Here is a 21,423-nt window from a genome sequence, read left to right as displayed (position 1 = left end):
CACTTGGGCCATCTTCTGCTCTCCCAGGTGCATTAGCAGGGAGCTGTAACTGGTGGCCATGGGAAAAAAGTGTGTGACTTTATGTTAGTCAAAGGTGTCTTAGATATGACACTGTAAACATGAGCCACAAAAGAAATAATTGATAAGCTGGATATAGAAAAGAGCTGCTATTTGAAAGATACCATTAGAAAATAAAAAATCAGGAATGGGTAGAAAATATTTGCACGCACGTATTTGAAGTTTTGTAATCAAATATATAAAGAATTCTTGAAATAAAGAACCAATAACAATAAAAATGGGCAAAAGATTTGAACAAGGCTTCAGTAATGTACAAAAGACTTAAGCACAAGAAAAATGTGCAGCATTAGCAATATGAAAATGCAAGTTAAAATCACAAACACCATGATGCCTCACTTAGAATGACTAAAATTTAGACTGCCAATCCAGGCGTTGACAAAACAAACTGCTGGGGGGAATATAAAATGTTAACAGTTTTGTGGAGCAATTTGGTGTTTTTTTTTTTTTTTTTAAAGATAAACACCTACCAAGGACTCAACCCTTATAGAGGATATTTACTCATGTATTACACGAAATGAAAGCAAATGCCCATACAAAAGACATCCATGGATGTTCATAGCATCTATTTGTAATAGTTAAAAGGGAACAATCCCATTTTCCACTAAGAGGTGATACGTGTATCACCATATAGAGCTCATCAGTTGAAGATAATGAATTACAGATGTACACAATCTTAAAATACACTAAAAGAAGATAGATTGAAAAGTATATATGCTGAATGATCTCATTGGTATAAAATCCCAGAAACTGAAAGCTAATGTATTGGTACAGCAGTAGTTGCCTGGGGAACAGAATGAAGGCAAGATTAAGAATCAGGAGCAAGTCACAGATTGGGTGGAAATGTTTGCACATCATGTATCTGAGAAAGGGGTTTAATAATTCAGAATACATAGGGAACTTGTAACTCAGAGGTGTGAGAGTTCAGGACCAGCCGTGCCTGTCTGCCCACTGGCGAAATTCAGAGGGCAAATAGAATAGGGGATGGAGAGGACAAGGTGAAGGAGGCAGCAAGAGGCCATCTGTCCAGACCCAGGCCGAAGGGCTCTTTATGCGCTCAGGGCAGCTTGGGGCCTCTCGGCTCACGGGCACCTGGGGGCCGGGGGCCGGGCGCAGGGCGAGCCCCTCACCGGCCGGCATCCGCAAGCTGAGCTCTGCTCGCTGGGATCCCCAGGGAGGAGCCCTCGCCTCTGGCCGCCCGAACAGACCAGACCCCGCAGCCCCGGCACCCACTCCCACCGCGGCTGTCACCGGCCTCCTTCCGTGGTCCCTCATCCCCGGTAGGAAACAAGGTGTGTCTTGAACTGAAACGGGATGCACACAACCGCTTGTAAATCATGCAGCTAGTCTTTTAACACCACTCAAGGGGCCTCAAGCATGTGCCTGAAAATCAGATTCACTCTATCCGTGTGAAAAATGAACTTGCCTAGGGACAATGAGCAGTTTCATTCGATTTTTAAAAAATATATATAAGCACTGTGCTTACATGCCAGGCAGCCCTGAAACAGGCCTGGTGCGATTCTCCGATGTCTTCCTCTCGTAGGTATCACAGTTAACCAACATGATACGGCTAAAGCTAGCAAGTTCCCTGGATGGAACTGGGCTTCAGTTCGGAGATGAGAATTACATTTAAGAACTGTCTGCCTTTTATCAAACAGAAATTATTCTTATAGTCCACTTGGAAATTGTGCCAGGATAATATTAGAGTGTGTTTTTAAATAGCGGTCTCTTAAATTCAGTTGTCTGAATCTTAAAAACATTTTTGTGGTTTTAGTTTAGAAACAGTACGTTGTAGTTTAGGAAATCATGCATGTCCTAGGTATATTTGTTAACCAGATTGCCTTAAATTCTAACCACAGGGCAAATTATTTCCTACAGCTGGACACACTAATACGATACAATTTTATAGCGTGGATATTAGCATTGCCATTATGTTCTGAATTATGGTGTCTTTGTTATCTGAAGCTTTCAATTGCGTTTGCCAAATGCATTCCAAGGCCAATTTAAACTTCATGTGCCTAGATGGAAGAATGAAAGAAAATTTACAGACTATTCGTTAGTGCCACAATCTATACGTAACATCAGTCTCTCATCACAGCTTTTCGAACTGCTGTTAAAAACGTGAGTTGCGGCTGTTTACCAATTTTCTACTTTTGTAGAGAGCTCAGCTACTTTTTGCATATAGGTACAGTTAAGTCCCTTTATGCTATGCCTTGTGTGTTCCTCTTGGAAGTTACCTGGTCTAACCCATGGACGCCTAAGATCTGGAACATTTCCAAATCTGGCCGTGGAAGGGCTAGGAAATCTTGTACCGCCACTAGGTGGGGGACACCTGTTTTAGGACAAGATTGATGAAACACAAGCAAAACTGGGAGAGGGACAGAGAGCGCGGTTCCGGGGCTCCAAACTCATACTGGAGTTAGGGGACGCTCGGGTCTCTTCTCCGTGCCCCAGGACCCCACACCTCCCAAATGCAGGTCTCCGGTAACCAGAGCTCGGTGTTCCAACCCCATTCCCCAAAGCCGCGGCCGCCCTCCCACCAGCTGGGAGGTCCTCAAGGGCGTTTCTGGACAATGCCATCTCCAGCTCGCAGCAATCAGCGCGTAGTCGCCAATCCGGGATGCCCACCGACCGCAGGCTGCGAATTCGAGCAGCGTCACGTCGGCGGCGAGCTTCCAGTGAAAGGATTCCCGTCCTTTGCCCGCACTCTACAGAAGCACCCTCGCGCCTTCCTGCTCTAAGTCATCCCGAAAGCCTTCCGTACCTCTTCCTCTTCAGTTCTTCCACTTCCAAACTCGCACACCACAACGCGGAAAGCAGAACACCGAACAAGATAAAAAAGAAGTTTCCTAAAACACCTTTACCAGGTTCTCAAGGCGGCCCCTTTAAGGAACCAGGCCCACCTCTTTCCCAGTCACCTACTGGCTTTCCTTCCTGCCCGTCACTCTACCTTTAAGAATATTTCCTGTTCCTTCAACCCAACTTGCACACCTCCGCCCCCCGGCCCTCCTCATTGGGCCGCCCGAGGCCGCTTCAACGCTCGGCTTTCCCTCCACCTCCTCCCGCCCTCCAGCCTAGCGCAACGGCGTCCCGGCTTCTCATTGGTTACCACGGCACCCTCCCCGAGGCAGGATTGGCGGGCTGAGCGGCAGGGGCGGGCGCGCGGTGCACCCAGGGTAGGCTGTTCGCGTGCCGAGCGGCGGTCGCGGGAGGGGCGGGGAGGGGCGGGGGGAGGGGGGCTGGGAAAGTTGAGGCCGTGCTGCCGCCGGGTCTCCGGCCTTGAGGGCTCGGGCTCGCAGCGGCGGCGGTGGCCGCAAAAAGAGGCGGCGGGGGCGGGGGGAGAGGAGGGCCTGGGCCCGCGCTCCCCCAGCCCCGGAGGAGCAGGCGGCGGCTGCGGACCCAGAGATTCGCCCGGGCGGTCGGACACCCCTGCCTTCCCCGCCTAGGATCATGAGCCAGGCGGGAGTCGCCTCCGCCGCCGCCGCCGCCGACACCGCGGCCGACACCGCGCAGCCGGCGGGTGAGTGACTGCGGGAGGGGGCAGCTGACAGCCGGGGCGGGGGGCGGGGGCCGGGTCTGCGGGGGCGGCTCCGGGGGGCGGCTCCGGGCTCAGCTCCACCCACCCCCTCGCTGCTCCCGCAGGCGAGGGCTGCGCGGAGTGTGCCTCCTTCCTGGGGACCCCTGCGAGCGGAGCCTGGCGGGACGCGCACCCCGCTTTTCCCCGCGCCCCCTGCTGCCGTGCCCGCGGGGGGCTCGCCCTGTGCCCGGCCCCCGAGAAGCGTGCGGGGCCAGAGGCCCCACGCTGCCCTGGGTGCATAAAGAGCTGGACGTCCCGGTCCACGCCGGACGGCCCTGGGCTGCCTCCCTCACCTTCTCTTGTCTCCGCCCTCCTCCTCTTTCTTTGCCCTGTGAATTTCCTTCGGACCCGCTCCGCAGCCTCGCGCGGCTGGCCCTTTAACTCTCACTCGTCTGTCGGAGAGTTAGGCTGCTGGGTTTTCTTTTTCGAAGCCTGCCTTTTGCCTTCTGAATAGGAGCGATACAAGTGAATGGCCAACTCTTGGAATCTACTTCCATGGTTCCCAAAGGGGTAAAGGATGTTTTAACATTTTGGTTGGTTGAGTCCTCTCCTGCTCACTTTCCCAACTCGCCTCCTCGCTTTGAGGTATAGTCCTTCGTGTACGTTTATCTGGAGTGAGGAGGCTGCGTCTACCCAAGTGTGGGATCCTAACTTGTGTCCTCGTAGCGTTTTTACCAGTAAGTGGATACAGTGACCTCCCGCCACCAGACAGGACAGCCGTGGGCGATTTGGCGCCAAGTCGTGTAAAGAAGCCAGTTTGCTTACCTGTAAACCTTGTACAGATTCCTACGATAGCGCGGATTCTGAAGCATATTCTCACGTTTGTTTTCTTTCTCGAAGAATCAACAGGCTGCATCTTCTCCAACCCCTTCATGCCTTTTCCCTCCTTAACACAGGACGGCTGTTTAGTGTGCGCAGTTCCTGTAGGTGTTTCCCTTTACTTGTGAAGTGCTCTGAAAGTACTTGTTACAGAATCAGTAGAATACGTTATCATCATTGCACTTCTGAAACCAAGAGTGGTATGATGTATGTAGGTACTGCAAAGAATGAATACCAGATCTTGCATTTTGCTCGAAGGTAAACACTGTGACTTTTATGTACCTTTGTATTAGGTCTGTCTGTAGTTAAGAGAAGTTTCGGGAACTTTGGACAAGATGCTGCCCCGAACATTTTCCGATCATAGAAAAGCACTGCCTTGCAGGAATGTCAGGAAAGCTTAGAACTGAAGTAGTCACTTGCTAGGTTAGTTACTTGTGTATGGAACATCTCAGAAGTTAAGATTCCAGAATTGTAAGATTGAGGGCCTGCATTGTGGTCAAGCATGTACACCGTTGGGGATTCCCACAGCCCATATCAGAGTGCTGGTTCCAGTCCTGACCGTTCAGTGCTTCCTATCCTGCTTCCTGCTAACGCAGGTAGGAGGCAGTAGATGATGGCCCAAGACCTGGATGTTGCTCTTAGCTCCTGGCTTCTGCCTGGCCCAGCTCTGGCTGTTGGGAGTATTTGGGGAGTGGGGCAGTAGGTGAAAGGTCTATCTCTGCTTTCTGTCACTCTCTCTCTCTCTCTCTTAAGATTTATTTATTTATTTGAAAAGCAGACTTAGAGAGAGGGAGAGACGGAGACAGATCTTCCATCTGCTGGTTCACTCCCCAAATGGCTTCAATGGCTGGGGCTGGGCCAGAAGATAGCCAAGAGCGTCTCACGGATCTCCCATGTGGGTGGAGGGCCCCAAGCACTTGGACCATTGTCTTCTTTCCCAGGAGCATTAGCAGGGATTTGGATTGGAAATGGAGGAGCCGGGACTCAGACCCACATTTGGGATGCTGGCATCGCAGGTGGCGGCTTTACCTGTCAGGCCGCCCACCGGCCCCTCTGTCACTCTTTCAAATACAAATAAATCTTGAAAAAAAGGTAAGCTTCTACAGATAATCAGCTCAAAATCGTTGCTTCCTGCTCTAGCTGTACATACAGATGTATCTGTGGTGCTTCCCCTTTCTGTTCACTAGCCCAGCGAGTCTTGGTCTGGACTGAGCATAGAATCACTGTGTGTGCTGGTTCATTTTTAATGCCTAGGCCACTTCCCCCAGAGATTCTCTTTTTTATCTGAGGTGATGCTTGGTCATGGGCAAGATTTTTTTTTAAGCTCTCCAAGTGCTTTTATTCAGTAGCTAAGGCTGAGAACCACTAAATGTCTAGAACAATATGCAAGCTTCTAGGCTTGTGTTCGAGGCTTTTCTAAGTCAGGCCTTCATGCATGTGTTCAACAGCTTTTTCTTCACTGCTTCCTAACGTGAGCCTTTGGACCCTCTCATGTTCCATAAATACACTGTTTATGCCCCTGCTTTTATGAATGACATCGAAATATTTCTCAAAACATGGACTACCTATATTCCCACTCCTATATCCCATCTCCCCACCAACAGTAGTTTTAATTACATTTTTATGAAAGTTTTTGGATAATTTATTCTGGCTTCTGGTGACCAGCTTCCTTTAAACTTTTATGCTACATGTTGTATAAGACTATTTGTGCTTATAAAATGTATATAGATGGTTCATTACACACAAACTTGATAGCAAGGGGCACTTTATTTTGGGTCTTCTACAGTGGTTTAGGTTGGGTTGTTGAGAACCCTACTGACTCTGCTTGCAACCATAGTTTCAGGTTTGATTTCTCTCAGAATTGTGTTTTCTTTATTTTTGTGTTTTAGGACCTAACATTGCATTTGTCATTAGTTGGCACTTAATAAATGCTTGCTAAATAACTACCATGTTGTATTTCATACAAAAAAAAATGTAAAGATTTATCATGTTGATTTGTTAATGATTGTTTTTCCTGTTATATATGGAGGTATTTAAATTTTTTTGTGGAAAATGAATTGAAAAGATTAAAGTTTATTTTGGTGGAAAAAGTTAAAATACATGCTTAGTTTTTTCATAATATGCATTTTTATTTACTTTTTGAAGACCCATCATTTGCATGGATTTCACAATTTTTGCACCAAAATAAACTTACTGTTTAACTCCATTTTCCGTGAACTTTTTGAAATACCCTCCTGTATGTCTTAGAGTGTTATTGTAGATTTGTCAAAGGTTAGTGGAATATAAGTAATTGCAGTTGTGACAGACCCCTTCAGTACGTAATCTTCTATCCAATATGCAGAGGCAGATATACCTTAAGTCTTTACTCTGAGCTTGTTATCCATAAAATATTTGTGGAACTCTTGCTAAGAGAAAAGTCATTAACTGTCCAATTGGATAATTTTTCTTTTTCTCGTTAAATTTTCCATGTGGGTACAATTGCACTTCTTCAGAAGGCCAGATCTTTTAATTAGATCAGTAGGGCATGATAAGTTACTCCTATTAATGTGCTAATATTGTGTTTTTAATTCAGTTCATCAAGTATTTATTGAGTACTTACCATTTGCCCAACACTGTTAGGTGCTAAAGAGAATACAGAAGTAGCAAATGGTGGAATCAGCTCATAAGAACTTTCTAGATTTATTGGGAAAATGGGGAACACCCAAGTCAGATATCATGGGACTCAATGTAGTGCTCTTTGAATGCCAAATTAAGGATAAGTGCCCCAAATCTATGATGCAGTGATTAATATGGAAACATTAGGAAAGATTAGATATTCTTTCAACAGGCATCTATTACTCCTAAGCTGAATATGAAAGCCATAGCTTCTGCCTCTTAAAAATTTACAATCTAGTGGGAAGAAACTAATAGACATGTAGAGTATTTTATGTTAACACATTCTACGGTGTTGTGTCATGTTTAGGGCTCTGAAGAAGAGTATCTAGTCTAACCTCTAGGTATCATAGAAAGTTTCAAAGAGGATAATTAGGAGTTCCCAGTTGGAAAGTTGATATGGGCATTTCATTCCAAGTAATAGGTATAAAGATGTGGAAATGAGAGAGGGTGTTCCCTTATTAACTGGCTGCAATTAGATTGATCCCAGTAGAAGGTGATGTATCTGGGAGCACAGGTGAAGTCACACCAATGTGGTTCGTAAACCTTTATTCCTGAGAGGTCTGAGCCCTTGCAAATCTTGTCTTTGTAGGATAGCAATAGTCTGCTGGTAGCTTCACTGCTAGTCTGTTCAGTGAGGAGTTCCAGGACTCCCCCGGCTCCATGTATACTCCATATAATAATAACTCTTCCACTCTCATCTATTCCTGGCTGCAAGGGGAGGCCCACATAGCCTTACCATTATTGGGTTCCTGGTGAAAAGTCACAGTGAAGGGAACAGGGAGGAGAAAATTGTGGTGTAATCATAAGAAACACTTTTGCCTTGATGCCACTTGCAAAACCAATTTCTCTTTGGTTATAGCAACAAAAAGTGGCCTTGGGTAACTTAAGCAGTCAAGACTTGTGGATGGACTCTCAGTAAGTTCACAAAAGTGAAAGAAGATAGAAAAATGAAGCCTTGGGAAGGCCAGGAACCAGAAGCTCCCAGGATCACATAGTCAAGAAGGCTAGCTCAGCTCAAGCCAGCTTTCCTCCCTGTGCAGAGAATGTTACTGGCCAACCTTGTGCCCCCCAAGAGGTAGTCTCTGGTCACATCAGACTTCAGGAATAAGACAGAGAAGGTCCCCAAAAGAAGAGCAAGGCAGTATTGCCAGAAGGCCAAAACAGTAGGTATTTCCTACACAGTGCATTGGATTTGGCAGTGTGGCTGTCCTTTGGTGAACATGGTATAAGTAGCTTTAGGAATAAAAGTCAGGTAACAGCTGGTTGAAGAGTGACTGGAAATGTGAGGAAAAGGAGAGAGTGACTATGAACTACGTTCAAGAAGTCCTGAGGGTTGGGAGGAAGGAAGACTGGGAACACTAAGAGGGAGTATGCAAGCTCAGAAGAGAAATCACTTTAGCTTTTCAAAAGTAGGAAAAATGAACAAGGATATATTTTAATGAAAAACATATTAATAAGGAAAGAGATTAGTGCTATTTGAGAGACGTGATGTTGTACAACAAATTTACTGAGCAGTTGGAGTGATAGGGTTCAGAGTATAGGTCAAGGGTTTAGAGTTAACTAGAAATATTAGGGAAGATTTTATAAGGGGGACAGACTCGTGCTGAACTTTCAGGAGGTTGAAAAGATTTGGATAAGTAGAATGAAGTGAAAAGTCATTCCAGTGGAAAAATAGAATGGATTTGGCAAAAAGTAACCAGCTGATGAGGAGCACAGGCAAGAACCCATCTGACCTGGAGAGGAGTGAAGAGAGTAGGTGGTGTTACTTAGTGAGCTGGTCCTGGCCCTCTGTGTTGACCTCGATGGAAGTGGGCAAGTGGGACTTGCCAGTGGAGAAAGCATCATGAAAGCAAGGATGTTAAGCAATAGATGGTGAGAAGTAGCACCGTGATTCTGGAGCAGGCGAGGAACATGATGGAATCTGGTGAATTGGAAAGACTGATGAATCATTAGGGTGTAAAATCCATTGAAGAATAGGAAAATGGCAGGGGGAAAAAAGACTATGCCATGTGTAAAATGAAGTAACATATAGGAAGATGTGGACATTGTGAAAACAACCAGATAAGTTTGGATGAGATTTGAAGATCATTTTTGGGGTTAGAGCCAAATTAAAGTTTTAGTGTCATTGGTAAAACATCATGGAAGTAGGTCTCCTAAGTGTTAAGGCAGTTTAAGGTGTTCCAAACAGACTTCTACTTTTGTTATGAAATGGAATGTTCTGAGGAGAGCTTGGCCTAACCAAAGACTTGGAGCAAGATCAAAGTTGAAAAGTAGCTTTACTACAAAAATATGATGGTTTTTGAGCAGAAACCATTTGCAGTTTTGTTGGGAGGGTGGGGTGTAAAGCAGACAGACTTGAAACTCAACTGAGAGAAACAAAGATTCATGTTAGATAAACAGAGTGCATAATTGAAAGAGGAAGACAACCTAGGAGAGAGAAATTCATGAAAAGGGAGACATTGGCACCCTCAGATCCTGTTGATAGGACAGTGAGGACAGAGAAAAGGCCTTTGGTATGGTGACAAATAGTCCCTGACCTCGAAGTTGGTGGTGTCAGTTGGTGACAGCCATCAGAAGGCATACTGCCAGGAGTTTAGGGAGATTGGCCAAGGGAGTAGAGGTGAGACATTTTACGGAAATAGTAGAGAGATGGAATAATAGACAGAAAAGGCAGTAAACTCTCATTTAAGATGAGGAAAGTCCTTGTTTTTTGGAAGCAAAAGAGATAGTTAAGGAGAAAATATGGTACTAATGAGGAAAGATTCTAGCATGGAGTCTCTTTAAAGATCCAAGAGTTAGCTCCTTGAGGGCTGAAAGTACGGACACAGATGAGGGTCTCTTGTGGTAAATGTGGGATCCAGTTTAGGAACTTACTGCGAAGAGTTCTATCTCAGTCAATGAGGAGGGAGGAAGAAGAAAGAGGACTAACCAGGTACTGAGCTCCTGCCGTGTGCCAGGCACTTGCCTAGATCCAGGAAATGTGCCTGTGAAGTCAGAACAGTTGGTGATACTCTCCCAATTTTAAATGCAAGGATGCTGAGACTCTGTAGAATACTTATTTCAAACCCAAATAGTAAATGGCAGCTTTGAGATTTGATGGGTGAGTCCCGTGCCGCTGTAGGATCTGTTCCCTGATGTGAGGTGAAGGACACATGACGGCTTAACAGCATCTGTGTTAATGCCTGCGGTGGCTGTGCCTTGGAATCATTTTAGGAGCTTTAAGAAATTCTTGCCCTCCCCAGTCATTTATTCCTTCACTTAACAAATACTAATGAATTACCCATTCTGTGCCTCACTATGGTCCTAGGTGTTAGGGATACACCAGTGAATGAAACACAGTTAATGTGTGCAATCTTGCACAGGCCTAAAAGGGAAACTAGTGAAGTTAAGTTTCCCAGCACAATTCTGGAAAACCTCTTTTTTTTTTTTTTTTTTTTTAATTTATTTATTTGAGAGGTAGAGTTACAGACAGTGAGAGGGAGAGACAGAGAGGTTTTCCATCTGCTGGTTCACTCCTCAACTGGCTGCAACGTCCGGAGCTGCGACAATCCAAAGCCAGGAACCAGAAGCTTCTTCCTGTTCACCCATGTGGGTGCAGGGGCCCAAGCAATCGGGCCATCTTCTGCTGCTTTCCCAGGCCACAGTAGAGAGCTGGATTAGAAGAGGAGCAGCCAGGACGAGAACCAGTGCCCATATGGGATGCTGGCGCCGCAGGAGGAGGATTAACCTACTGCAACACAGCACCAGCCCCGAAAGCTCTTAGAGTTCAGAGACTTTGAAAGTCAGTAGGTTGAGGGTTGTCAAAAGGTAATTAAGTACCAGGCTTCAAAACAGCTGTCCCCAGGACTGTTAGAATGGCTAATTGCATTTACCCACTAACTAAACTGCTAGAACATATGTATATGAGTTAGGGTTATCTCCAGCGTAGGCTTCGTGGCCAGAGACAAAATCAGAATTATAGCTTAGAGGACTTGTGGTTGCCAGTGTGAGTGTGGGCCTCCTTCCTTCAGAAGAAGCAGCGAGTGGCTACCCCCTCTGTTCACACGTGATACTGCTGTAGTCAGCCTGCACTTTCATGGCAGGGAGGAGGGGTTCTCACAGACATTAGTGCCATGGTTCTTGTGTTAAATGCACATTTAAATCACCTAAAGAACTTAAAAAAATGATTTTTTATAGTGCTGAACCGACAAATCAATCTTTGAGAAAACAAATGGAATCATTAGGGTAATTTTCTTCTGTTCAAAAATATCCTCAAAAATTTGAGAGAATAGCATTTCCATAAAATAACAGTGAGTTGCTGTGAAAAATAAATGACTTAGTGGAAATTGGAAACTTGTTTCCTGAAATTAAAACTTCAATAGAAGGCTGAATAGCTGCATGATTGTAATATATTACTAAGTTAACAGTAATACAAAATACTGTGTGAAAGGACAACAGAAAATCGTGAGATGTTGGGGCATGGACTATAAAGATCTAAACCCAGAACTAGGATTCTGGTTCTAAAATTATAGACAGTTTCAGTAAGTGACTTCCAGAGGTGGGTCATGGGAAGTTGGTGGATTAAAAAAATAGAATATGTTAAAACTTTTGTAGGAGGAGGGATGGAGGCCATAATGATTTTTGATAGGAAAATATATTTAAAATTTGACACTAGAATATTTTACGTTCTTTATAAATAATTTCTTTTTTCTGATGTCTTCCCTTTGTTTTTCTTTGTGTGTCAATTTCATCCTCAGATTGGCTTCTCTCGTAAGATGTCTGCAAGTTCAGTATTTGTAGCCATATGCTTTCTCTTTGAATTAGGGAGAGAAAGAGCATAGCAACCCACACCATCAAAGAAAAGACCTATCTTTGATATAATTCAATAAACCTGAGAGCAGTCACTGTGGCTGAAGAAAAAAAGTCATTTGCCAAAACATAGCAAGGCCTGGTACTGAAAGCTCAGAGTTGGGTCGGGGAGGCATACATACCCAAGTGAAAATTGAGTAATTGCATACAGTAGAAAGGAGAAAATACCCAACAAATGTCCGCTGCAATACGCTTGTTAAAATTGTTAAAAGACATTCACAAAAGGAATAGAAATACAATCAGCCTGCTTTGTCTTCCGCTTCTGCCTGCACACATTTCATCAACCATGGATGGAAAATGGAAAAAGAAATTACATCAGTACTGAACCTGTACAGACATTTTGTCTTCTCACTATTCCTTAAACAATACAGTGTAGAAAATATTTGCATAGCACTTACTTTGTTTTAGGTGTTATGAGTAATCTAAAAATGATTTAAAATATACAAAAGGATGTGCATAGCTTATGTGCAAATACTATGCCATGAGATCTGAGGGGACTTGAGTGTCTTCAAATTTTGGTACCTTTTTTGGGAGTATCCTGAGTCAATTCCCCATAGATACTGAGGACAATAAAAAGAGAAAAAAAATGTTGAGAAAAATAAGAGAAAAATTTATTAGGCAAATAAATGTAAAAATGGTAGGAGAAAAGGGAGGGCAGATATGACCAAATATATAATAGTAGTTACAATAAATGTGACTGGAATAAATTCTCATTTAAAAAAAAAAGACAGATTAGAAACACGTTTGTGTTATTTCAGACAGATATAAAAGAAATGAGCTTAGAAAGTTTAGAAGTAAAATACATATTTCCTTCATTTAAATCATGAAAGAAAATACATAGTAACATTTTTATTAGAGTTTAATTCCAGACAGCAAACATTTAATTTCTGAAATATCTAATATACCTTTGCACCTAAGGAACTAATAATATATGCTCATAGACCACTTAGTAAAAATATATCATTGTAGAATGATTACAAAGAAAACCTCAAATTCCTGGCCGGCGCAGTGGCTCACCTGGCTAATCCTCCACCTGTGGTGCCGGCACCCCAGGTTCTAGTCCCGGTTAGGGTGCCAGGTTCTGTCCCGGTTGCTCCTCTTCCAGTCCAGCTCTCTGCTGTGGCCCGGGAAGGCAGTGGGGGATGGCCCAAGTGCTTGGGCCCTGCACCCGCATGGGAGACCGGGAGGAAGCACCTGGCTCCTGGCTTCAAATCGGCGCAGTACGCCGGCCGTAGTGGCAATTTTGGGGGTGAACCAACTGAAAAGGAAGACCTTTCTCTCTCTCTCTCTCTCTCTCTCTCTCTCACTGTCTAACTCTGCCTGTCAAAAAAAACCCTCAAATTCCAAAATGTAAACATTATGTATTGCCATTCATAATACAATTAACAAAAAAATTAGTGAAGGGGAAACCAGAAAAGAAATATGACCACTGGAAAGCCTTTTGTTTTTAAGTGAGGTTGAAGAGTATCTAAAATTGAAATAGAATGAGAGAAAAATCCAGTGAGATAAAAACAAGTGAAATCACAGAAGAAATAGAAATGATTTATAACACGTGAAGGAGTTTCAGCTTTACTTGTTATCAAGGAGATTTCAATTAAGTAACTGGGTTGATAAAAATTTTAAAGATATATTTCAGTATTGTGTTCAGCAGCAAAAAAAATGTTTAAAAGAAGAAATAAAGATATTCATCATTGGCAACAACTAAATAAATTGTAACTCAGCCATTCTTTGTAATGCTATGGAGATTTGAAAAAGCATAAGGTGAATTGGTAGGTACCTATCTGGAAAGTGCCCATGATAAATCTCTCTGTAAAAAAATAATATTACATGTTTCCGAGTGACATTTACAGCATGGTTTCACCTTAATAAAACATTTCTGTGTATATGATAAAATGTATTTATAGATAACCCTGTTGAAGATCAAAAAAATTCAAATGCCAAATTGATTCTCAACTGGAAAAAGAACCAAGTAGGTCCCAGCAAATACTTTAATTCCTGTCTTCAGAAAAGGAAGTGTGGGATAATATTTAATTTTAATCCTTTTCAGTATTTTTACAATGTTTGGGCTATATGTGACCGAAGTTGTACCTTTAGAAAATACTATAGTCTCTTTTCTTTTGAAGATTAATTTATTTGAAAGTCAGAGTTACAGAGACAGGAGAGGCAAGAAAGAGATCTTCCACCTGCTTTTTCACTCCCAGATGGCAGCAATGGTCAGAGCTGGGCCAGACCGGAGCCAGGAGCCAGGAGCTTCTTCCAGGTCTTCCACCCATGTGGAGACGGCACAATTTGGGCTGTCCTTCGCTGCTTTCCCAGGCCATTAGCAGGGAGCAGGACTGGAAGTGGAGCAGCTAGGACAAGAGCCAGTGCCCATGTGGGATGCTGGCGGCAGCTATACCCACTGTGCAACAATGCTAGCCCCTAAAATATTATAGCTTTAAATGGATTTATTAGAAAGATTGAGGATTAATTCATATTTGGGAATAGTAACATATGGCAGAAAATTAATTATACATAAGAATATACAGTAAGTCTTCCTTGTACCCTGTCCCCTAGTTTCTTTCCTTAAAGGCATTCCTTCCAGAAATAGTCTGTGCATTCATATACATGTATGTTCTCCTCACCCTAAGGGGACAAGTGTTAAAACAACACTTCCTAACTTTAAATTTAGAAAAATGTTAATTTGCTAGGTTTGTCATAACAAGCTATCACAGATGGGGTGGCTTATACAACAGAAATCTATTTTCTCACAGTTCTGGAGGCTAGAAGTCCAAGATCAAGATAATGACAGGTTTCCTTTCTTCTTTCTCCCCTCCCTCCTTCCCTTCTTTCTCTCTTTCCTCCCTCCCTTCCTGCCTGCCTGCCTTCCCTCCTGCCCTACTTTTGGGGATAAAGAAGGGGAACAGCTTTGTTAAGTAGTGATTATAATGCCTCTAATGTTTTTATTGAGTTCTGTTTCTACTCTATTTCCAAATTAATTTTAAAATGTATTAGAACACTCTGTCCACATGTAAAGAATCATAGTATTTTGCTGTGTTTGCCACATTGAACTTCTTTATTTGTAAATCATATAAATTGATTTTGATTAGTTTAGAGCTTTCTTAAATTGGCAAATAGGCAGAGACTTGTCTAAGAGAGCTGTCTCATCAAACAAGAAAGATCATCCTAACCTTACAAGCAAGTGGAATCAGGAACTGAAGGATGTCAACAATCAGTTTCTCTTTCTCAGTGACATGATTGTTTTGCCTTCTGTCTGGTTCCCCTCCACCCCTGTTGGCTTTCTTTTGTAAACAGTTATTTTGATGGTACTTACTTAAGGTGGAGAATGTGATCTCTGAGTACCTGTATTCAATGTTAGTTTTCTTTCCTTCCTCAGACTAATTCTCTACCTATGCCTGTAACAGAAACTCTATTCTTGACTTTTGTGGCATCCCCTGCCTAGAAGAACAACAGAAAATAACTATGGTACTTAAGAACCCATTCCAATAATGAAGTTTGTAGATATTTTAGGATTTAAATATGGAAGGGAATAATCTCATAAGTAGGGGTAGAATTTAAAATTGAGAAAAAAATTTTTTGTGCGAGGAGCAATATTTGCAGCAATTTATAGGAAGGAAAGACACACTCCAAAATGTCATAAACTGGTTGGAAACACTGGTCAACTTAGTTTAGTGACAGTAGAGTTAATGTGAAAGTTTGGTGTTTTGATAAGTTTTTAATGAACTATTTGCTCATTTAAGAAGATTTTATCAAATAAATACCTATCACAGAATGATTCTGATGCCTACATATCTAACTGGGCTATGCAGATGTCATTTTAATAAGCTGTGCAAAAGAGATTGTTGAAAATATCAAAAAGTGGGGCCGGCACTGTGGCACAGTAGGTTGATCCTCCATATAAGCCATCCCATATAAGCCGCCATCCCATATAAGCGCCAGTTCTAGCCCCAGCTGCTCCTCTACCAATCCAGCTCTTTGCTATGGTGTGGGAAAGCAGTAGAAAATGGCCCAAGTCCTTGAGCCCCTGCACCCGCATGGGGGACTGGGAAGAGGCACCTGGCTCCTGGCTTTGGATCAATGTAGCTGCAGCCGTTGCGGAAGGAACCAACGGAAGGAAGACCTTTCTCTTTGTCTCTCCCTCTCACCGTGTGTAAATCTGCTCTCAAATAAATAAAATAAATCTTAAAAAATATCAAAAAGTATATATGAGTTTTTCCATAAAGCATTGGGAACAAACTACTCTGAGAAAGCCAGCTATAAACCAAAGCAAGGACAGGACTGCCCAGGGTCATTATCCTGGAATTGAGCCCCTAGTTGACAAGGCAGCATTCTGGGACTCAGTAGCAACTTGTGTGGATTCAGAAACTTGCCATCATTGGCCAAGTCAGCATTCCTTTGAAGTGAAAGTATTTGTTTTTTGTAAAGTGTTTGTCTTTTAAAAATTTATTAACAGTAGTTATATGTACTTATGGGTTTCACTGTGATGTTTCAGTACACGTGTACAGTGTACTGAATGGAATAATTAACATTTCCCCCTTTTGACATTTATGACTGAAAGCTTGCAGCTTTTCTATTTGTTCATACATTATATACTAGGTTGTTGTGAACTATGGGCTCCCCACTATGCTGTGTAACAGTGGGAGTGAAATTCCTTCAATCTGATTCAGATTTGGTGTCTGTTACCCAATCCTTATCTATATTCTCTATCACTCCCAGCCTCTAGAAATTACCATTAAGTGTTCAAATTTTGGTTTGTTTTTTTAGCTCCCATGTATGAGAGTGAACATGCAGTATTGTCTTTCTGTGTCTGGCTTCTTTCACTTAACATGATATCCTCCAGTACCATCCATTTTACGGCAAATGACAGGATTTCACTCTTTTTGATGATTGTATAGTATTCCACTGTATGTGTGTAGAGGTGGTGTGTGTGTGTGTGTGTGGCATTTTCTTTATCCATTTTTCTGGGGTGGACACCTTAGTTGATTCCCATGTCTTAGCTATTGTAACAGTGTTGCAGTCAACACTGTGGAGCAATTATCTCTTTGCCACAATGATTTCATGCCTTTTGGGTATAAACCCAGTAGTGGTTTTGCTGCATCGGATGACAGTTCCATTTATAATTTTTAAAGAAATAGCACTGGGGCCGGCATTGTAGTGCATCAGGTTAAGCTGTTGGCATCCTGCAATGCCGGAATCATATATGAACACCATCAAGTCCCAGCTGTTCTGCTTCAATCCAGCTTCCTGCTGATGGTCTGAGAAAATAGCAGAAGATGGCCCAAACGCTCGGGGCGCCTACCACCACCTGAGAGACTCAGCTGAAGCTCCTGGTTCCTGGTTTCAGCTTAGCTCAGCCCTGGCCACTGCAGCCACTTGTGGAGTGAACCAGCAGATGGAAGCTTTCTCTGTCTCTTCTCCTTAACTCTGCCTTTCAATTAAATAAATAAATAAGAAATCTCCACACTGTTTTCCATAGTGGCTGTACTGATTTATACTAGTATAGGAGTGCCACTTCGTCCATATCCTTGCCAGCGTGTGTCAATTTCTTTTTATGTTAGCCATTCTAATAGGACTAAGGTGTAGTGGTTTTGATTTATATTTCCCTGATGGCTAGTGATAATTTTTTTTCACATATTTTTGACCATTTTTCATTCTTTTGAGAATTGTTCAGGTCCCTTCTTAACTGGATTGTTTTTTTTTTTTAACAGCTCATTTCTTAACTGGAATTTTTTTTGTTGTTATAGAGTTTTTTTAGTTCCCTATATAATTCTGGGAATTAATCCTTTGATAAGTAGCTTGCAAATATTTTTTCCTATTGTTTTGGATGTCTGTTCACTCTACTGATTGTTTATTTTTACTGTGCAGAAGCTTCTAAGTTTGATATTCTCTTACTTTTCTAGTTTTTCTTTTTTTTTTTTTTTTTTTTTTTTGACAGGCAGAGTGGACAGTGAGAGAGAGAGACAGAGAGAGAAAGGTCTTCCTTTGCCGTTGGATCACCCTCCAATGGCCGCCGCTGCAGCCGGAGCACCGTGCTGATCCGATGGCAGGAGCCAGGATCCAGGTGCTTTTCCTGGTCTCCCATGGGGTGCAGGGCCCAAGCACCTGGGCCATCCTCCACTGCACTCCCTGGCCATAGCAGAGAGCTGGCCTGGAAGAGGGGCAACCGGGACAGAATCCGGCGTCCCAACCGGGACTAGAACCCGGTGTGCCGGCGCCGCAAGGTGGAGGATTAGCCTAGTGAGCCACGGCGCCGGCTCTTTTTTTTTTTTTAAGATTTATTTTATTTATCTGAAAGAGTTACAGAGAGAGGTAGAGACAGAGAGAGAGGTCTTCCATCCAATGGGTCACTCCCCAGATGGCCACAACAGCCGGGGCTGTGCCTATCTGAAGCCAGGAGCCTTTTCCAGGTCTCCCACACAGGCGCAGGGGCCCAAGGATTTGGGCCATCCTCTACTGCTATCCCAGGCCATAGCAGAGAGCTGGATGGGAAGAGGAGCAGCCAGGACTAGAACCAGCGCCCATGTGGGATGCCGGCACTTTAGGTAAGGGCTTTAACCCACTGCACTATTGCGCTGGCCCCTCTAGTTTTTCTTTTGTTGACTGTGCGTTTGGTGTCGTCTCCGAAATGTTGCCTATACCAAGTCCTTTCTTTTTTTAAGGTGTGGTTCATTTATTAAGCAATTTATTTTCATTGTAGGATGCTGAGTGCAAAGAGAATGGGAAGGTGAAGAACAAATACAGTTTGATAGTGGAAGGAAGGGATATGCTACATTTTCTCAGGAAACATTGGTCTAACTTTTTTCTTTTTCCTAAACATTATGGATATTCTCATGATTTGGGAAGCTGGCCGGTAAATTGCTTTCACAGCCATGAAAGACTATTCAGTAAACATCTTGGAAAACTTTTCCACACTTTTCTTGCTTCTGTGTTTTATTCACTGAACAAATACCTGTTGAATTATTCCCATTCAGTGCTACTGCTGTTTTCTGAGGATAAGACTATACATGAGAAAGTTACTTCCATGGTACCAAAACAACAGGGAAATGTTATGTATTAGAACACATGGTACAAAAATATATTCATTTCAAAAATATTGGTATTGTCTCTAAATATATGATTTGCCTGTTTTTATTGATTCAAATCAAATATACTCTATATTTCATGTCAGTTATAACTGAAGAGTTAGAATACAGTAAAGTCTTTTTATAGAAAAGGAATCATTTTCTTCGTGTGTCAGCAGAAGTATATCAGCATGTAGGTTTCTTGTTTTCACAATATGCCTTTGCTTAAACTTGTTTTGCTGGGACCCTCCATCTTGTACTCTCTTGGACACCAGGTGAAAGTGGAGTTCTGGGCAGGGAGACGTACCATGCTCTGTCTTACAGAAGTTGGATAAGTTGACAAATTATCATAATTTGTCAACCTTTATCCTGCTTTGTCCTTTTGGTGAACCAGTTCTATTCTTAACATGTCTGAAGACCCTTAGTAGAAATTGCAGCTCTGTTTCCAATAGTGTGGGTAACTTCAAAAGGTGAATTTAGATGTTTTGGGGAAATAACTACAAACTTGAATAGCTTGCTTAAGCAAAAGTAACACGAAGATCGTCAGTGTGCCCTTTACCAAGATTCACCAATTCTTTATTCACCCATTAGCTTTGTCATTGCTCTTTTCCCTCCCTCCCTATCTGTCTGTATATCACAAACACACACTGACATATACACACAATTATTTTCTCAAACAATTGTATATTTGTAAATTGCATACGTACAGTCCATTACCTTTCAGGTCTTTGATCTATCTTGAGTTTATTTTTTATATGGTGAGAGGCAGGGATCTAATTTCATTCTTCTACATATATATATGTAATTTTGCCAGCACCATTTATTGAAAAGTGTCTCCAATGTATGTTCTTGACACCTTTGTCAAAAGTCAGTTGTCTGGGGCTAGCGCTATGGCACAGCGGGTTGACGTCCTGGCATGAAGTGTCCCATATGGGCGCCGGTTTGAGACCTGGCTGCTCCACTTCCAGTCCAGATCTCTGCTGTGGCCTGGAAAAACAGTAGAGGATGGCCCAAGTCCTTGGGCCCCTGTGCCCTCCGTGGGAGACCTGAAGGAAGCTCCTGGCTCCTGACTTCGGATTGGCGCAGTTGCGGTCAATTGGGGAGTGAACCGTCGAATGGAAGACCTCTCTCTCTGCCTTTCCTTTGTGCAACTCTGACTTTTAAATAAATAAATAAATCTTTAAAAAAAAAAGTCAGTTGGCTGTGTGTACATGGAGTAATTCCTATATTTATCTTGTTTCATTGAACTATGTATCAGTTTTTATGCTAGTTGCATGCAGTTTTAATTACATAGCTTTGTAATATGTTTTGGAAAATGGTATTGTAATGCCTCCAGCTTTGCTTTTTTCACTTAGGATCATTATATTTTTTATGTTTTGTGGCTCCGTATGTTTCATTTCCTAGGCATATATTACATTTATAGTAAGGAAAATGTTAAAGCAAGATGATCAAAATAAGTGAAGCTCTTTTTGTTATATAATGTACTGACTGTGACCCAGGCCATGGATTTAAGCTTAGTTGTTTTATAATTCTAGTAGATAATATTCTTTTCTTTTTAAAGATTTATTTATTTGTTTGAAAGGCATAGGACTTGGGCCATCTTCTACTGCTTTCCCAGGCCATAGCAGAGAGCTGGATCGAAAGTGGAGCATCTGGGCCGGCGCTGTGGCTCACTAGGCTAATCCTCCGCCTTGCGGTGCCGGCACACCGGGTTCTAGTCCCAGTCGGGGCACCGGATTCTGTCCCGGTTGCCCCTCTTCCAGGCCAGCTCTCTGCTGTGGCCAGGGAGTGCAGTGGAGGATGGCCCAAGTACTTGGGCCCTGCACCCCATGGGAGACCAGGAGAAGTACCTGGCTCCTGCCATTGGATCAGCGTGGTGCGCCGGCCGCAGCGCGCCAGCCGCGGCGGCCATTGGAGGGTGAACCAACGGCAAAGGAAGACCTTTCTCTCTGTCTCTCTCTCTCACTGTCCACTCTGCCTGTCAAAAATTAAAAAAAAAAAAAAAAAAGTGGAGCATCTGGGACTCGAACTGGTACCCATATGGGATGCCGGCAGTACAGGCAGCAACTTTACCCACAATACCCCAGCACTCGCCCCTTGTAGATCATATTCTAATCAAGTGGGGTAAGTCATTTTGGTTGGAGTGGACTAATGATTTATTAGAGATCTCAGATAAAGAAATAGAATACATTTAATAACTGTATGTCTATGTCACCATTCTGTAAAACATTATAAATAATTGTAAAACATTTAAGAATACAATAAACAGCAGTAAAACAGAATTAAGGATAGAGATTGAGGAGCCAGTACTGTGGCATAGTAGGTTAATCCTCCACCTGCTGCACCGGCATCCTGTATGGGCGCTAGTTTGTGTCCTGACTGCTCTTC

The 21,423-nt window shown here is 42.9% G+C and overlaps 1 protein-coding gene and 1 long non-coding RNA gene across 3 annotated transcripts in view; one reads left to right on the top strand and one right to left on the bottom strand.

Annotated features, from left to right (window-relative positions):
- Nucleotides 1–470: 470 nt before the first annotated feature.
- Nucleotides 471–2,997, bottom strand: LOC127482942 (uncharacterized). The gene is made up of 2 exons (XR_007908878.3): nt 2,840–2,997; nt 471–2,093 (listed from the first exon to the last, which is right to left on the bottom strand). It is a non-coding gene; the product is annotated as an uncharacterized LOC127482942 (long non-coding RNA).
- A 130-nt stretch (nt 2,998–3,127) lies between these two features.
- Nucleotides 3,128–21,423, top strand: part of USF3 (upstream transcription factor family member 3) — a 63,469-nt gene continuing 45,173 nt past the window's right edge. The window contains exons 1-2 of one of the 2 annotated variants that reach the window (XM_051819036.3): nt 3,175–3,251; nt 3,522–3,595. The gene's annotated coding sequence lies outside the window, so the exon portion shown is untranslated. Of the gene's footprint in view, nt 3,252–3,521; nt 3,596–21,423 lie in introns of both variants that reach the window. The other variant, XM_089331662.1, reaches the window with a different exon arrangement.

The sequence above is a fragment of the Oryctolagus cuniculus genome, chromosome 4, assembly GCF_051225735.1.
Source record: "Oryctolagus cuniculus isolate XC-2025 breed Fujian yellow rabbit chromosome 4, ASM5122573v1, whole genome shotgun sequence".
Lineage (NCBI taxonomy): Eukaryota > Metazoa > Chordata > Mammalia > Lagomorpha > Leporidae > Oryctolagus > Oryctolagus cuniculus.
This window is presented reverse-complemented; position numbering and strand designations above follow the sequence as displayed.